At 38.4% G+C, this 18436-nt stretch overlaps 1 pseudogene; it reads right to left on the bottom strand.

Moving 5' to 3' along the window:
* Positions 1–16409: 16409 nt before the first annotated feature.
* LOC124241830 (tigger transposable element-derived protein 1-like) lies at positions 16410–18160 on the bottom strand (annotated as a pseudogene).
* Positions 18161–18436: the final 276 nt, after the last annotated feature.

Raw genomic sequence — 18436 nt, 5'->3', positions numbered from 1 at the left:
CTCGAAGAGTTTTGTTTTTAAAAGTTTTTATAGAAAGTTTCTATAGTTTCTATAGATGAGAAAGCAATGGAAGAGATAAGCCACTTTTAACAAGTTTTAAATCTGTATGCTTTTCATTCAGAGCTTAGCATGTGGCTTGGCATGTAGTAGGCCCTTAATAGGTACTTGATTGAGTTAGGAAGTGTTAGAGATCTACAAACTCTCTAAGACAGCTGAGTGGAAAGTGCACTGGATTAAGTTCTGCCCCTGGTGGGCTATGTGAGACCAAGACAGTCATTTTACTCAGACTCATACTTATCAAATCATAAATTTACCCAGCTTGCAATTAGTCATAAGATCTCATAACTGATAGAGAAATCACCTGTTGTCTATTATAGCTCCTTCTTTTACAGATGAGGAGTCTAAGGCCCAGATGGGTCAGAAGATTTGCCTTATTAGGAGCAAAACTGTCACTAGTTCTCATCCTAAATGTATGTTTTCACTACAGCCCTTACATTTCTATTAAGTGTAACACGATTCTAATAGTACTGAGCTCACATTTTATCCCCTCAACGACTCTGTATGGATGAGGAATTTAATAATATCCCCAATTGACAGATGTGAAAACTGAGGTTTAGACAAGCTAAGTGCCTTATTCAAGGACATATGTTTTGGAGGAGTAAAAGCGTCTTCCATTTTGCCCTTTATGTATTGCCTCTTGTGAATATGCTATGTTCCTAGGTCTCTACCTAAGCTAGTGTTAAGATTGCCTTCACTGGAAATGTTTGGATTTCCCTTTTTTTTCCGCTTTTTCTCTCCAAAGCCCCCCAGTACATAGTTGTATATTTTAGTTGTGTGCACTCCTAGTTGTGGCATGTGGGATGCCACCTCAACTTGGCCTAATGAGCGGTGCCATGTCCGTGCCCAGGATCTGAACCAGCAAAACCCTGGGCTGCCAAGCGGAGGGCACGAACTTAACCACTCGGCCACAGGGCTGGCCCTGGATTTCCTTTTTAATCTTTCGAAGATAGTTAACTTCCATGTGGTTCTGCAACTTGAGGAGTTATTTAATTAAACCCAATCAACTAGATTAAAAAATAGAGAAAAGCAATACATACATGTACTCCTAGTAGTTAAAATTAATATGTTACCGTTCTGAAATTTTTTTAACCTGACATTTTAAAGTTTGTGAGCATAATCTCAAACTATCAATCAGTGGGTTTTTTTTTTTTTTGTGAACAAAAAACTGATTAGTTGACATGATTTTTAAAACTTAAATTGCTTGAAAGAATGAAAAGGAAAAGAAGCTTCCAAATTATAGGCCAAATTTGATAAGCCGAGGTCTTTAAAAGAAGTTAGTTCTTAAGTGAGGCTAATTCTCACCTTCATGTAATATTCTCTCTCTTCCTCCCAAAGATATGCTGTTGGACCACAAGTCTTAGTGGAAAAAAAGTTCAGAAGCAGCTAGATGACTCAGGAAAGGAGAAAGACATAGCAATTTCCCTTCCAAAATATGAAGATTTCCAGCCACCATAAGGCAGAACAGACATTCTTTCATAACAGTACATAAGAATTTGTTTTACGTGAATGGCAAGGCTTAAGCTAATTATATCGTGATACCTAGACATGTACCAAAGAAGATCATGTTTCACCCTTCATTATGAAAATATCTTCCATGGCCTTTAGACTTAGGGGAGAATATTGAGTCAATACTCTCATTTTACTGTTGAGGAAACAAAGGTTTAGAGAGCTGAGGTGGCTTGTCCAAGCTTTCACATAGAGGTGTGAAGCCAAAGCCAAAACCTTGCTTTCCTGGCTCCCTTCCTGGTCTCTGTGTTGCTAAAATAAACTGTATTCATGGATAGGTAATCAGTAGACAGTAAACAAATGGCTGCAATAGTTTTCCATGGAACATGGGCATGATGGACAAAGCTGCATTTCCGCTAAAGATCATGGATATATAATCAACCAGGTCACAGATGCCATTTACAGTTGTCGGAATGAGATGTGCTCTGATAGAAACCTGGGAAATAAAGATGGAATTTTCAGTCTAGACTGCTAACAAGCCAGCTTTAGGAACAGCAAGTATATGTTGCAAGAGGTCATTGGGAGGAGGTGACTACTGGTTGACCACAAACTGGACGGGCCCAATCAGAGGCTCCTCCATCCCCTCCCCTGACCTTGGAATGTGTGCTCCACCCACCGTTCCCACAGCCAGAGCCATGTCAAGGACGTAACCTTGAAGGAGTAACATGTTGAGACTCTCTGCATAGTACATGTGACTGAACCCAGTTAAGGCTGCTGTAGAAACCTTGAAGATCGTGGCACAGAGGAGTGGAGAACTACTCGTCCTGCGGCCACCCAAGACAAACCTTGGCAGTAAATTCCCCTGCTTCTTAGAACTTCCACCTACCAATCTAGAGTGGTCTGCCTCTTTCTTCAGTCGCTCCTTGCCCTCTGTGTATGGCGTCAGTTTGTGAACCAATAGAATGATACAGGTTTTAGGGTGAATTTAGCAAAATGTCTCAAAAAGATTCTTCCATTTTTTTTTAAACCAAATGACAGAAATTTCGAGAGGCTTACAACACACAGGATAGTCTCTGTGGTCCGTTTATCCAAGAAGGCAGAGCCACTTTTAAACCACTGAAGGCCAAAAGGAACTTGTATTCTTTTACAGATCCTTGGAGAAGAGTTATCTTTGATAACTCGCTCCAATGTTTGACCACACGCATATTAGGAAGTTTTTAAACCCAAAATATCACTTGGTGAGGTTTAAGCCTATTTGATCCTTGAAGTCAGGGTACATCAGACTCATTTATTCTGTTAACCTAATGCTTTAGTGCCATTCCTACATCTTCCTTCATATCTTTTATTTTCTGTTTTCTAAAAGAATCATTTTTTTTTTTAAGATTGGCACCTGGGCTAACAATGGTTGCCAATTTTTTTTTTCTGCTTTATCTCCCCAAACCCCCCCTGTACACAGTTGTATATCTTAGTTGCAGGTCCTTCTAGTTGTGGGATGTGGGATGCCGCTTCAATGTGACCTGACAAGCGGTGCCATGTCCGCGCCCAGGATCCTAACCCTGGGCCGCCGCAGCGGAGCACGCGATCTTATCCGCTCAGCCACGGAGCCGACCCCCTAAAAGAATTATTTTTTAAGGCTTTATTTTCTACAGCAGTTTTTGGTTTACAACAGAATTGAGAGAGAGGTATGGAGATTTCCCATATACCCCTCGCCCACACACATGCACGGCCTCCCCTCGTTATCAACACCACTCACCAGAATGGTACCTTTTTAAAAAATGCTTTTACCAAGGATAAACCTATATTGACACAGCATAACTGCCCAAAGACTGTAGTTTACCTTACAGTTCCCTCTTGGTGTTGTACTTTCTATGCGTTGGGACAAATGTTAAATTACATATGTCTATCATTATAATATCATACAGAGTATTTTCAGCCCTAAAAATCCTCTGTGCTCTGCCTGTTCACCCCCCGCCCCCAGAATGCCTTCCCCAACCTTTGGCAGTCACTGATCTTTGCATCTTCTCCATAGTTTTGCCCTTTCCAGAATGTCATATAGTTGGAATTGTACAGTGTGTATCCTTTTTAGATTGGCTTCTTTTACTTGTGATAAACATTTAAGCTTCCTCCATTTAAGCTTGATAGCTCTTTTTTCCTTTTTTGTTTTCTTTAGCCCTAAATAACATCCCATAGTCTGGACGTGCTATAGTTTATTTATCTATTCACCTACTGAAGGACGTCTTAGTTGCTTCCAAGTTTTGACAATTATGACTAAAGCTGCTATAAACATCTATGTGCAAGTTTTTGTGTAGACATAAGTTTTCAGCTCCTTTGGGTAAATACAAAGGTATATGATTGCTGGATCATGTGCTAAGAGTATGTTTAGTTTGTAAGAAACTGCCAAACTATCTTCCAAAGTGGCTGTACCATTTTGCATTCCCACCAGCATTGTACAAGAGTTCCTGCTGTTCCACTTTCTTGCTAGCATTTGCTGTTGTCAGTGGTCTGGATTTTGGCCATTCTAATAGGTGTGTAATGGTCCTTTTCATATCTCTAAGTCAAATATAGATGAGTGCTTATTTTCCAAGTTAATTATATATTCATATAGTTTTTGACTCTCTGTTGAAACCGTTTCATGTTCTCATGGCTCTTTCTTTGCAGTCTCCAGTAACTCTCAGGTTGCCACTGACTTTTCCCTCCATTCACTCATTCATATCATGTATGTTTACTGAGTTCCTACTATCTGGTAGGCAACATGTTTTATGCTGGAGGTAAAAAATAAAGCAGATAATCCTTGGCCTCAGTTTAAAATTCAAATGAATTTTAAAACACATGTTGCTTTTTATTATAGACATTCAATACTATTTTATTTTTCAAACAACAGGCCTGCCCCATTCTTTCCCATCCCCATTCCTAAATGTCAACCTCCAGAAAAAACAAAAATGTTTTCATAGCATATGTCCAGAAAAGTATACACGTCATACCTGAACATCTCAATGGATTTGTACAGTGACCAAACTCAGGTAACCAGCAAATCAAGAAGCAGATCATCCTCAGTTCTTTGGAAGCCCCCCTTGTGTTTTGTTTGTCAGTTCTCCCTCCCCTCAAAGGTAAATTCTTTTCCAACTTCTAATACCATAGATTAGTTCCACTTGTTTTTGAGCTTGATAAAAATTTTCATCTGCTCTAATGTTAATGGAAATTGTGAGGTTTCAGCTTTGGGCTGTGATGAACGGTGCTGCTAAGAGCAATCTTGTCAATGTGTTTTGGTGCACATATGCACACACTTCTGTTAGGGATATTAGTAGGAACGGAATTACTACATCATAGGTTGTACATTTGTAGAGCTATGAGAGAAACTGCCAGACAGATTTCCAAAGTAATCACACCACCTTACACCACTTTACATTCCTATCAGCAAAATGTAGGAAGAACCAATCACTCTACAGTTTCTATTTTTACTTCAGGCAATTAATTCCTCTAAATGTTATATATGTGTCCCTATCTATCTATATCTATAATATATTACAGATCTCAAGAATAACTACTGGCACCCTTGTACATACACTTCACTGCACCCACCTTGTCTCTCCTCACCTTTCTCCCAAAATTAGGGTTAAATTATCTCTTCTGTTGGTTATATTTGTAACTTAATATTCTCTTATGTCTTCTTTTTGTCAGCTTTAAGCAGTTCCCCTTGCCTTTCTACTATGTTACATGTAAATACTAGCATCTCTCTACTTCTCTCTCAACTTTTATCGTCTCTCACGTCAAAGTTTTTAAATAAACTTTTATTTTGAATTTTAGACTTATAGAAGCACTGCAAATATAGCAGTTTTTCCTATTGTTATCTGCTACATAACCATGGTATGTCTATCAAAAATAAGAAACTAACATTGGTATATTACTGTTAACTAAACACCAGACTTTATTTCTGTTTTACTGGTTCTTCTGTTCCTGTTCCATCTCTGTTCCAGGTTCCAATCCAGGATACTACAATTCACTTACTCGTCATGTTTCCTTATTTTCCTCTGGTCTATGACAGGTTCTCTATCCTTCCTTGTTTTCAAAGACCATGACAGTTTTGAGTACTGGGCAGGTGTTTTGGAGAATGTACCATGATTTTCCTCATGATTATACTGGAATTACGAGATTTGGGAGAGAAGACCACAGAAGTCAGTGTCCACGTCACGTTGTGTCAGCGGTGCCTGACATCCCTGGTGGTGATAACTTTCATCGTTGGTTAAGGTAGTGTTTGCCAGGTTTCTCTACTGTCAAGTTACTATTTTTCTCCTTTTCATACTCTATTCTTTGGAAGCCAGTCAAAGGCCAGCCCACACTCACTTTTAAATAGTGTGGTAGACAGACTTCTAAAGTGACTTCTTAGGTTCTCACCGCCTAGTATGTAATCTCTTGCCTTGAGTGAGGGCAGGGCTTGTGAATATGATGGGGCAGTGTGACAAAGGTGAGGGGATAGCTACTTCCGTGACTATGTTATGCCATATAAGACCAGAGGTAGATTCTCCAGGTGGATTTGAAAAAGTAAGTCCCAGGTTGTGAGAGGGCTCCACGGCTAAGTCCTGAAAGTGGCCTCTAGGAGCTGAGAGATTTTAGTTAATTTGTTGTACAGCAATAGAAAATGAATTCTGAACATTATAGGAAATTAAGACAGTTAAGACAGACGCACTCTTTAAGACAGACACATTCTTGTGGCTATGAACACTGTCTCTGTGCCCTATATACAGCTTGATTCTGAATGTAAGCAAGCAATACATAATGTACATTATTGTCAAATATATACTTTACTGCAAATTTTGAATATGTGCTAGGATCTCATTTCTTAAGTTCTAAGCATACAAATCAAATAGTTTCCTTTTTCCTATGCTAGTGCTCAAAAATCAGGGCATATGTTATTAGATTTAGTTTTTGGTAACTGTTTTTTAAAACCTTTTATTTCTTATAAAAAGAAGAAATAGTCCAAATTTCGTCAAACAGTTAATTATTCCTATTTATTGAATTGAGTCATTGCATTCTTTATTTGCAGGCAGACGTCTTAGAGTCCATTGATTCCTATTCTAGTTTGGACTGTTTGATTTCTAGGCTTGATGAACAGATGCAATTTTGGGGTGCAATATATTCTAAGATCCCTTTGGGATGCTTATTTACATTTTTTCAAAGTCGTTTTTCATCTTCAAATTATTTATTTATCAGGAGTAATTCTGTTTATCTTACTCTTTCTTTGTTGCTGGTTATCTTTATATAGCCAATAATCAGTGGTTATTCGCTCAAATTTAAGAATAAAAAAGTGCTGATTCTACCAAGTATTTGGTATGGGTTTCTGATTGTATTTGTGCATGTGCTTTCCTCATGGGACTCTCCCCTGAATGAGAAGGCTGCTTGGAGTCTGTCTCTGTGGCGCCTCTCTCTGGCCTGTGTGTCTCTCTCTAGCCTGTCTGTCTATCTGTCTCTCTCTGGGCTCTGTCTCTCTCTCTGGGCTCTCTCACTTACTCTCTGGGCTCTCACTCCTTTGCTCTCTCACTCTCTGGGCTCTTGCTCCCTCTCTCTGGTCTCTCTCTCCAGTGTGCTCTCCCTCTCTCTCTCTCTCCCTCTCTCTCCCTCTCTCCCTCGTTCTCTGGACGCTTGCTCTCTTGCTGGCTTGCTCTCTCTGGGCTCTCACTCTCTCAGTCTCTCTCTTTCTGTTTCTCACTGCCTCTCTGGCCTTCCTCTCTCTCTGTCTCTTTTATTTTCTCTGAGTGGAACTTGTTGACTGACAAGTTTTGCTGTCAGAGGCAGAGAACTGCCTTGTAAATTAGGAGTTCACCAAATGCCAGAATGAGGACTTCTTCTGGGATATCCACACCCACACAAGTGCTATAGCCTTCTCTAGGCAGCTCTTTACAGATTTTCTACAAGAGGTTAAATGTGTCTTGTCATGGGAAGAGGGAAGTCGGCACTGTGTATGTGTGTGTGTGTGTGTGTGTGTGTGTACAGGTGCACTTCCTGGGGTACTTGCTCTATAGAGATGTTAAATGAGAACTCCTGTTTTATTTTCCCCTTTCACTGCCATGCTCTGTGCCTCATACACTGAGCTTAGGCCAATCTGGGGTTCTACTGGGGAATCTGCCTTTCACCTCTGTTTTGGTTCCCTTGTGGTCTTTCTTTATTAGCAGATTTCCATGTACTTGCAGACTTCCAGAAAATTGTTAGTCTCTAATTCTCCTGTGACCACCTACAATTCTCTTCACTCTCATAAGTTCATTCATTTTCATGTTCCTTTATTGGAAGGAGGAGGAGAGGCAGGCATATGTGCACATTTCTGAACTAGTGCCAAGGAGCTCCTTTTCAAATTATAACTTCCCACTGCCAGTCTCAGGCTAGCTTGTTAGCCTCCTGCCTCCACAGTTCTTTTTCTGTTGCTCACCTATTGCCAATGTTCTCATATGCATGGGTTTCTGAATGGTAGCAGTTGCAGGGTCAGATTCTTGGGTTTCAAACTTGGCTCTGGAACTACCTGGTGCATTGCTTTAGGAGAGTGGCTTAAAATTTGTGCCTCAGCCAGGACACAATCAAGATTATTACTGTTGTCTCCTTCATAGAGTAATCTGAGAATGACTTCATACATTTTCACTGCCATAGCATTTCTAAAAGTGTCCTTTGATTTTAAAATAACCTTCTCTGTCATAAAAACCATAAGCAGACACAGAAAAATGCCAGCAGGCAGAGGTAAATTGAATACATTCCAACGTTCCATCAACACATCTTGAAAATTCTTCATCATTCTCATTGGTGAGTGATTCCTGACCAACATCCAGAATGCTAAGTTTAGGGGCCAGCCAAGAAGAAAAACAGCAGTATAACTTTCTAAATCCTGCCCCTTGGTATAACTTATCCCCAGTGTTGATTTCATTATGATTTCTTTTTTATAATTCTCTGACTAAATGAGAACTGATGAATCATTGCATAATTAAATAGCCATGGAACAGCGGGATGCATACTCTGGGCTCTCTCAAACAGGCAGGATGTATTTTCATTTCATTTGGTTGACGGAGGAAAGGTGACTCTAAGGAGAAATATTTTTCTTACTTTTTTAAGCATACAAGGTGTGTATAGGGAGAAATAAAGGATTGCAGGGCAAACATCAACATTTTTATTAATTTTTTTAACTTCTACAGATAATTAACCTGAGAAAAGGTACAACCTTTAAACGTTCCTTCATATGTTTCCAGGATTTGGATTAACTGAATGAATCATTTCCACTGAGGTCTGGGCTCTGTCTCTGGCAGAGACACCAAAGGACTACTGTGGGAGGGCTTGGTTATTGTGCTTGCTATTGGTCTCAAAAATTAGTTGAAGAGCCAAAATACACTGATTTCATTAATATCCCATGAGGATACCAACTTATATATGTATATTTAAGACTTTCGTATTTTTTCTCCAGCTATTACTTTAGGTAAAAAGAAACCATAATCCTATTACTGCTTATAAAATAGTTCTTTTTTAAAGTATTTCAGAAGGCACAGACCAGGCGCTCTGTAAGTGACAATGCTTGTTCCTTTCCCTTCCACATGTGTCTCCGTGACTTTCATGACCGCTGTCCTGTGTTGAGTTCAGGTGTCAGGAGCCATGAAAATAAGCCTCCTATCCTGGGTTATGACTGATGGGCTCTATGGTTGGTGTCCCTTCCCTCTAAATACGTTACAATACACACTAACTTGACCTTATCTGGAATGTTTCTGACTGTCTCTACAGGCTTTAAAGCACTCCCCTCGTCAATGTGGTGTTTCATTGTCCAGAGAGGTTGACTACGGCCATCTGTAAACTTTAAATAAGATCATATCTGACACTGATCCTGAAGAGGTCCTGCTCTTTATGCTACTTCTCCTGAGGATGTCCTTGCCTCTTTTGTTTTTAATTTTATTCTTAATTTCTCTTTGTGCTAGTTCATTGTTAGTATATAGAAATGTGACTGACTTTCATTTGTTGATTTTGTACCCTGCAACTTTACTGTATTCATTATTTCTAATAGTTATTTTGTTTATTCTTTAGGTATTTCTACATATAGAGTCATGTCATCCACAAATAGAGACAGTTTAACTTCTTCGTTTCCAATTGGATACCTTTTATTTCTTTTTCTTGCCTAAGTGCTCTGGCAGGGACTTCCAATACTAACTTGAATAAGAGTGGCGAGAGTGGGCATCCTTGTCTTGTTCCTGCTCTTAGAGGAATAGTTTTCAGTTTTTTACCATTGGGTATAATGTTGGCTGTGGGTTTGTCATATATTGCCTTTAGTATGTTGAGGTACTTTCCTTCTATGTGCATTTTATTGAGAGTTTTTTTTAATCATAAATGGATATTGAATCTTATCAAAGGCTTTCTCTGCATCTAGTGAGATGATCACATGATTTTAATTCATTTTGTCAATATGGTATATCACATTGATTTGCAGATGTAGAACCATCCCAGCTTCCCTGGATAAATCCCATTTCATCCTGGTGTATGATACTATTAACATATTGCTGTATTCAATTTGCTAATATTTGCTTGAGGATTTTTGCATCTATGTTCATCAGCAATATTGGCTATAATTTTCCTTTTTTGTGTTGTCCTTCTCTGGTTTTGGTATCAGGGTGATGTTGGTCTCATAGAATGAGTTGGGAAGCATCCCATCCTTTGGAAGAGTTTGAGAAGGATAAGTATTAAATCTTTGAATGTTTGGTAGAATTTACCAGAGAAGTCAACTGGTCCTGACTTTTGGTTTTTGGGAATTTTTTTATTACTGTTTCAATCTCTTTGCTTGTGATTGGTCTGTTCAGGTTCTCTGTTTCTTCTTGGTTCAGTTTTGGGAGATTGTGTGAGTCTAAGAACTTATCCATTTCTTCTAAACTATCCAGTTTGTTGGCATATAGCTTTTTGTAGTATTCTCTTATTATCCTTTGTGTTTCTGTGGTGTCCACTGTAACTTCTCCTCTTTCATTTCTATTTATTTGAATCTTCTCTTTTCTTAGTCTGCCTAAAGGTTTGTCAATTTCATTTCCTCTTAAAGAATCAGCTCTTAGTTTCATTGATCCTTTCTATTGTTTTTTCAGTTTCTATTTCATTTATTTATGATTTTTAGTATTTCCTTCCTTTTAGTGACATTGGGCCTTGTCTGCTCATCTTTTTCTAGTTCTTTTAGGTGTAATGTTAGATTGTTTATTTGAGATGTTTCTTGAGGTAGGCCTATATTGCTATAAAATTCCCATGTAAAAATGCTTTTGCTGCAGCCCATAGATTTTTTGGCATGTTGTATTTTCGTTTTTATTTGTCTCTAGGTATTTTTTATTTCTCCTTTGGTTTCTTTATTGATTCAATACTTGTGCAGTAGCCTGTTGTTTATTCTCCACATATTTGTGACTTTCCCAGCTTTTTTCTTGTAGATGGTTTCTAGTTTTATACTATTGTGGTTGGAAAAGATACTTGATATGATTTCAATCTTCTTAAATTTATTGAGGCTCGCTTTTTCCCAACATGTGGTCTATCTTTGAGAATGTTCCATGTACACTTGAGAAATATATTCCAGTGCCTTTGGAAGGAATGATTTTTATGTATTTATTAAGTCCATCTGGTCTAGTGTTTCATCTAAGGCCACTGTTTCCTTGTTGACTTTTTGTCTGAATGATCTATCCATTGATGTAAATGGGGTGTTAAAGTCTCCTACTATTGTTGTGTTGCTGTCAATTTCTCCATTTAAGTCTGTTAATAGTTGCTTTGTATACTTTGGTGCTCCTATGTTAGGTGTATATATATTAATAAGTGTTATGTCTTCTTGGTGGAATGTCCCTTTTATCATTATATAATGTCCATCTTTGTCTCTTATCTTTTTGGTCTTGAAATCTATTTTGTCTGATATAAAAATGGCTATACCTGCTTTCTTTTGGTTGCCACATACTTAGAGAATATCATCTTCCATCCCTTCACTCTGAGCCTATGTTTGTCTTTAAAGCTGAGATGGGTGTCCTGGAAGCAACTATTGTTGGGTCTTATTTGTTAATCCATCCAGCCACACTGTGTCTTCTGGTGAATTCAATCCATTTACATTTAGAGTGATTATTGATAAATGAGTGCATAATACTGCTGTTTTATCTTTCGTTTCCTGGTTGTTCTATATTTCCATTATTCCTTTTTTCTTGTATTTCTATCTGCTGTTTCAGTTTGGTTTTCTGTGAGGTCTTTCTAAGTTTCCTCTTTATTTATGTTTTGTGACTCTGCTCTAATTTTTTTGTTTTGTGGTTACCATGAGGTTTGTATGAAAGATTTCTCTGCTGATAGCATCTTATCTCCATTAGCCTTTGAAGGGTATGTCCTTTTCCTCTTCCCCTTCTATCTTTTTATTGTCACAAACTATCCTTTTTTTTTTGCATTGTGAATTTGTTGCCCAATTGAAGTGGTTATAGTTATTTTTGATGCTTTCTTTCTTTTTAGCCTTTATGTTATAATTAAGTGTTAACTAAGCTATTCTGATATAGAGTTGCAATTTTCTGATTCTGTCTATCTATTAGTCACCTTGCTCAAAACTTTGTATACCTTTGCCTTTTTGTGTCAGGTAGGAGTGCTCCTTTCAACATTTCTTATAAGGCAGGTCTAGTGGCAATGATCTCCCTCAGCTTTTGTTTGGGAAAGCCTTTATTTCTCCTTCATATCTGAAGAGTAACTTTATCGGATAGAGTATTCTTGGCTGATAGTTTTTGTCTTTCAGTATTTTGAATATATCATGTACACTCTATCTTAACCTGTGGAGTTTTTGCTGAAAAATCTACTGATAGCCTGATGGGAGTTCCTTTGTAAGTTATTTTTTTCTCTCTGGCTACCCTTAATATTCATTCTGTGTCCCTGACTTTTGACAATTTTTATAGTGTGCCTCGGAGGAGGTCTTTTTGCATTGAGGTAATTAGGAGTTCTATTAGCTTCATGTACGTGCATATCCAGTTCTTTCCTTATGTTTGGGAAGTTCTCAACTATTATTTCTCTGAATAAAGCAATCCCCTTCTATCTCCCTTTTTTCTCCTTTTGGGATACCCATTATCCTTATGTTGCTTTTCCTAATTGAGAAGGATATTTCTTGTAGATTTTCTTCATCTTTAAAAAAATCTTAGTTCTCTTTCCTCTTCCAACTGGATCATTTCTAGATTTCGATCTTCAAGCTCGCTAATTCTCTCTTCCATATGGTCAGCTCTATTTCCAATACTTTTTACTTTATTCTTCACCTTACTATTTGTGTTCTTCAGCTCCAGAATTTCTGTTTATGTTTTTTTAGAGTTTCAATCTCTTTGGTGAAGTACTTCTTCTGTTCATTAATTTTATTCCTGAAGCCATTGAACTGTCTTTCTGAGTTTTCTTGTAACTTGTTGAATTTCTTCACGACAGCTATTTTGAATTCTCTGTCAGTTATATTGCAATATTCTGCGAACTCAAGTATAGTTTCTGGAGAATTGTCATTTTCTTTCTGTGCTACCATGTTACTATAATTCTTCATGGTGCTTGATGAGTTATTCCTCTGCCAGCACATTTGTGGTAGTAAACACTTTTTTTATTTGGGTAAGGCTTTGGTTACTTTGATTCTGAGCTGCTTCTGGTTGTATTTGAGAGCCTTCACTTTCCACCTTCCACTGCCTCTGCCAGAGATATCATCAGTGCCCACCTTGTGCTGTTTGTGCTCCAAAGTTGCTGGTGCCTTGCTGCTTACAACGTCATTGCAATCATGAGTGTCACCACTGGCATTACCAGACTGCGCGCACACCTCTAGTGCTTCTTGGGTTGCATGGGTCTTGTGTTCCCCCACTAGTTCTCCACAGGATTGGGTGCTGCTGCCACATGCACCATGTAGGCTGCTGTTCCAAGGTTATCTGGGAGTGCTGGCAGCACTACTGCTAGTGGTGCTGGATCCATGGGTGTCACTGCTGCTGCTAAGGGCCTGGGACCTCATAAGTAGCCCCCACTGCTGGTAGGGCTGGTGTTGGGTGTGCCACTGCTGGGGGTGTTTCATGGGTACTGTTGTGGCTCCTGAAGCCTCAGGTTGCAGGTGCCACCTGCCACTGCTGGAGGAGGTGTGAGGCTGAGCTGTGAGGGTTGCGGCTGTTCCTGCAGCCTCTGGTCTCTGGCACTGGTGTGCTTTTTGGAACCTAAGGTCATGGCACTACCACCACTTTTAGGGTTGGCGGGTATCTACATTTTGGATAACTACGACTGGGGAGAGGAGTAGGGGGCTTCTCCTCTAGTTTTACTGCCTCTCAGAGGTCCAGTCCACCCACCTTCAGATGTATAGATGTATGCATTTCTCAGGTGTTCAGCTGTGCTGTGCAGGGAGTCCTTTGTCAGTGAATGGAAGTAGTACTGGTTGTAAGTTAGAGCGGGGAGACAAAGGGAACAACTCACTCCACAATGATGCTGACATTACCCTTTTTAATTAAAAAGCAATTTTATCTTTGTGCCAATTATTCATAACAAATTGTCTTCTCATTCTCCACTTTGATCCATCATGAATAGAAACTTCTTACTGATTTCTGAAAAGAGATTACCACCACTGCTTCCTCACATTGTCTCCCTCCCCTCCAAAAGATTATATTTAAGTAGTTTATAAAATCAGTTGTTTTCCTGGTAGGTTAAATTTACCAAAACCATTTAAATTCTTATTCATTTATTAATGAAAAGATAGGACCAGAAATTGGCAAGGTGAGGATGGAAAGTGAAAATCAATGTCTTACCAAAATTATTTTAAGACGAAAGGGTTTTCCTTTAAAAACTGTTTCTTATTACCCCTTAAAAGCTAGTAACCTTGGATTGTCATTTAAACATTCTCTTAACATTGGGTAAATTAGGAAGACCTATTCCAACTTATCAAGAGAATATAGGCTCTTACATAAGCAATTCATTCCAGTGCCTGGCATTTTGTGTACATGGAGTCAAAGCATATATAATTTAATGTCTAATAGCTGTATTTTAAAATTGCCTTTGGTTAAGTATTGCGATTAAACATAAAACTTGTTGATGTACACTTTGTAGTTTGTCATTATGTGTAAATTTTAAAATTAGAATGAGTTATGAGCACACATTTGACAAGTGTACCTTTAGAATATTACTGGTGATCAGTATGCTTGTAGAATAACCTACACAGTCTATGTTCCTAGGTCAGGAGAGTCTTACATATTTCATGTAGTTTTGTAACATTCAAGTACTGTATGTTGTCTGGTGTCATGACACTTAGGCAATGTGCTGAAATTATTTTTTACAATAAAACAATTAGCATTTTGTCTATTCTGCAGAAAATATGCATTAGATTTTAAAAGCAATATGGGAACTTTTGATGCTTGGGGGAAATCTTTAGGGCCAGAGTTGTATAACTAACCATTTTTATTCAATGAACACTTATTACTGTCTTCTATGTGCAAAGCACTGTGTTGACTCAAAGAATTACAGAGAAAATTAAATACAATCCTTGCTCTCAAGCTGATTACAGGTTAGTAGAAGAAATAAGAAGAGCTAACTATGACGTAAAACAGAAGGACTCTATAGAGCTACAAATTCCCATGGAAACAATGAGAGAGGTGCTATTAATTCCATTTGTAGTGCTACTCAAAGCTACAAGGAGCCTGCATTTGAGCTAAATTTGTGCCCTCTCTTAGCAGCCATCTCTAGCTTGGGGAGGTGGAAAAGGTGAATACCACCAATTTCTCTTGTCTCCTTCCATCCCACCAACTTCTCATCTTGTATCCATCCAAAGTTGCCTGCCTTGTACAACTAGTTCTTAAGAACTAATTTTGTACATCTGGAATTTCTTGCTAAACTGGACACAACATGTTAGAGGATAAGATAGGTCTTAAACTTTTTGTGCTTTTTGGGCAAGACAATGAATGCCTTTGCCAGTCAGCCAAGAGTGCATCATTTTTTTTTTAAAGGAATTCTTGAAATAAACATAAGGATATTTAAAATTCATGATTTTGGCAAAAGCAGTCCGATTTTTAACTTGGTGACAAGTTAACATCACATCACATCCATCTATTGTGAAGTTAAAAGTGACAGAAGACCGATGAACCTGGGTATGTTCCTATGAAGAAGATCTCAAGAATGATGTCATTTTCTTCATCACTCTAAATAGTACATCCTATGTTAGCTAGCTACACAAACTTTCTGCCCTGTTACACTCTAGCGTCTTCTACTTCCCTGATCACCTATTCACCCTGTTTCATTACATTATTTAGAGGTGTAAAAAAAGGCAATTAAAACCGAATAAACAAGCATAAAGATATGGGTTGGGTGGGTCGGAGTGTGGGTGCAGCAAAAGGGTATGAGGCTACATTTTCATCCAGTTATTTGTGGCAATGACAGGCTTTTAGCTTTTTTAATGTTCTATATGTCTTATCTAAAACAGTCATGTGCCACATAAGAATGTTTAGGTCAACAATGGACCACATATATGATGCTGGTTCCATACGATTATAACAGAATTGAAAAGTTCGTATCACCTAGTGATGTCATAGCGGTTGTAAGGTTGTAGTGCAATACATTACTCACCTGATTGTGGTAATGCTCGTGTAAACAAACCTATGGATCTGCCAGTCATATAAAAGTATAACACAAACAATTGTGTACAATGCATAATACTTGATAATAAACAACTATTACTGGTTTATGTATTTGTTATACAATACAGGTATATCTCAGAGATATTGCAGGTTCAGTTCCAGACCACCACAATAAAGCGAATATCACAATAAAGCAAGTCATATGCTTTTTTTTGGTTTCCCAGTGCATGTAAAAGTTATGTTTACACTATATCATCATTTATTAAGTGCACAATAGTATTATGTCTAAAACGAGATACATCCCTTAGCTAAATACTTTATGACTAAAAAATGCTAACCATCATCTGAGCCTTCAACAAGTCATAATCTTTTTGCTCGTGGAGGTTCTTGTCTCAATGTTGATGGCTGCTGACCAGGGTGGCAGTTGCTGAAGGTTGGGGTAGCTGTGGCAATTTCTTAAAATAAGATGAGAATAAAATGTGCTGCATCAATTGACTCTTCCTTTCAAGAACGATTTCTCTGTAGCATGCGATGGTGTTTGACAGCATTTTACCCACAGTAGAACTTCTTTCAAAATTGGAATCAATCTTCTCAAAGATTTACCAACTAAGTTTGTGTAATAGTCTAAATCCTTTGTTGTCATTTCAACAACCTTCACAGCATCTTCACCAGGAGTAGTTTCCATCTCAAGAAACCACTTTCTTTGTTCACCTATAAGAAGTAACTCTTCATCCATTAAAGTTTTCTCAGGAGCTGACAGCAATTCAGTCACATCTTCAGGTTCCACTTATAATTCTAGTTCTCTCGCTATTTCTACCACATCTGCAGGTGTTTCGTCCACTGAAGTCTTGAACCCCTCAAAGTCATCCGTGAGAGTTGCAATCAACGTCTTCCAAACTCCTGTTAATGTTGATATTTTGACATCTTCCCATGAATTGTGAATGTTCTTTATGGCATCTAGAGCGGTGAATCTTTTCCAGAAGGTGTTCAATTTACTTTACCCAGATCCATCAGAGGAATCACTATCTATGGCAGCTATCATCTTATAAAATGTATTTCATAAATAATAACACTTGAAAGTCAAAATGACTGCTTTATCCGTGGGCTGCAGAATAGATGTTGTGTTAGTAGACATGAAAACAATGTTCATCTCATCGTATGTCTCCATCAGAGCTCTTGGGTGACCAGGTGCATTGTCAGTGAGCAGTAATACTTTGAAAGGAATGTTTTGTTCTGAGCAATGGGCCTCAACAGTGGGCTTAAAATATTCAGTAAACCATGTTGTAAACAGATGCACTGTCATCCAGGCTTTATTGTTCCATTTATAGAGCACAGGCAGAGTAGATTTAGCATCATTCTTAGGGGCCCTAGGATTTTCGGAATGGTAAATGAGCATTGGCTTCAACTTAAAGTCAGCAGCTGCATCAGCCCCTAACAAGAGAGTCAGCCTGTCCCTTGAAGCTTTGAAGCCAGGCATTGACTTCTCCTCTCTAGCTACGAAAGTCCTAGATGGCATCTTGTTCCAATATAAGGCTGTTTTGTCTAAATTGAAAATCTGTCATTTAGTGTAGCCCCTTCATTAATTATCTTACCTAGATCTTCTGGATAACTTGCTGCAGCTTCTACGTCAGCACTTGCTGCTTCACCTCATGCTTTTATGTTATGGAGATGGCTTCTTTCCTTAAACCTCATGAACCAACCTCTGCTAGCTCCAAACTTTTCTTCTAAGATTCCTCACCTCTCTAAGCCTTCACAGAATTGAAAAGAATTAGGGCCTTGCTCTGGATTAAGCTTTGGCTTAAGGGAATGTTTTGGTTGGTTTGATCTTCTATCCAGACCACTAAAGCTTTCTCTGTATCACCAATAAGACTGTTTTGCTTTCTTATCATTCATATGCTCACTGGAGCAGCCCTTTTAATTTCCTTCCAGAACTTTTCCTTTTAATTCACAACTTGGGTAACTGTTTGGTGCAAGAGGCCTAGCTTTTAGCCTATCTTGGCTTTTGACATGCCCTCTTCACTAAACTTAATCATTTCTAGCTTTTGATTTAAAGTGAGAGACATGGGTCTCTTCCTTTCACTTGAATACTTACAGGCCATTCTAGGGTTACTAATTGGCCTAATTTCAATACTGTGTCTCATTAAGTAAGTCCATGGAGAGGGGAAGAGGTGGGAAATGGCTGGTTGGTGGAACAGTCAGAACACAACATTTATCAATTAAGGTCGCCATCTTATATGAATGGTTTGTGATGACCCCCCAAAATTACAGTAGTAACATTGAAGATCACTGATCAGATCACCATAAGAAATATAATAATGAAAAAGTTTGAAATATTGCAAGAATTACCAAAATGTGACACAGACACGAAGTGAGCA

The sequence above is a fragment of the Equus quagga genome, chromosome 7 (genome assembly GCF_021613505.1).
Source record: "Equus quagga isolate Etosha38 chromosome 7, UCLA_HA_Equagga_1.0, whole genome shotgun sequence".
Classification (NCBI taxonomy): Eukaryota; Metazoa; Chordata; class Mammalia; order Perissodactyla; family Equidae; genus Equus; species Equus quagga.
This window is presented reverse-complemented; position numbering and strand designations above follow the sequence as displayed.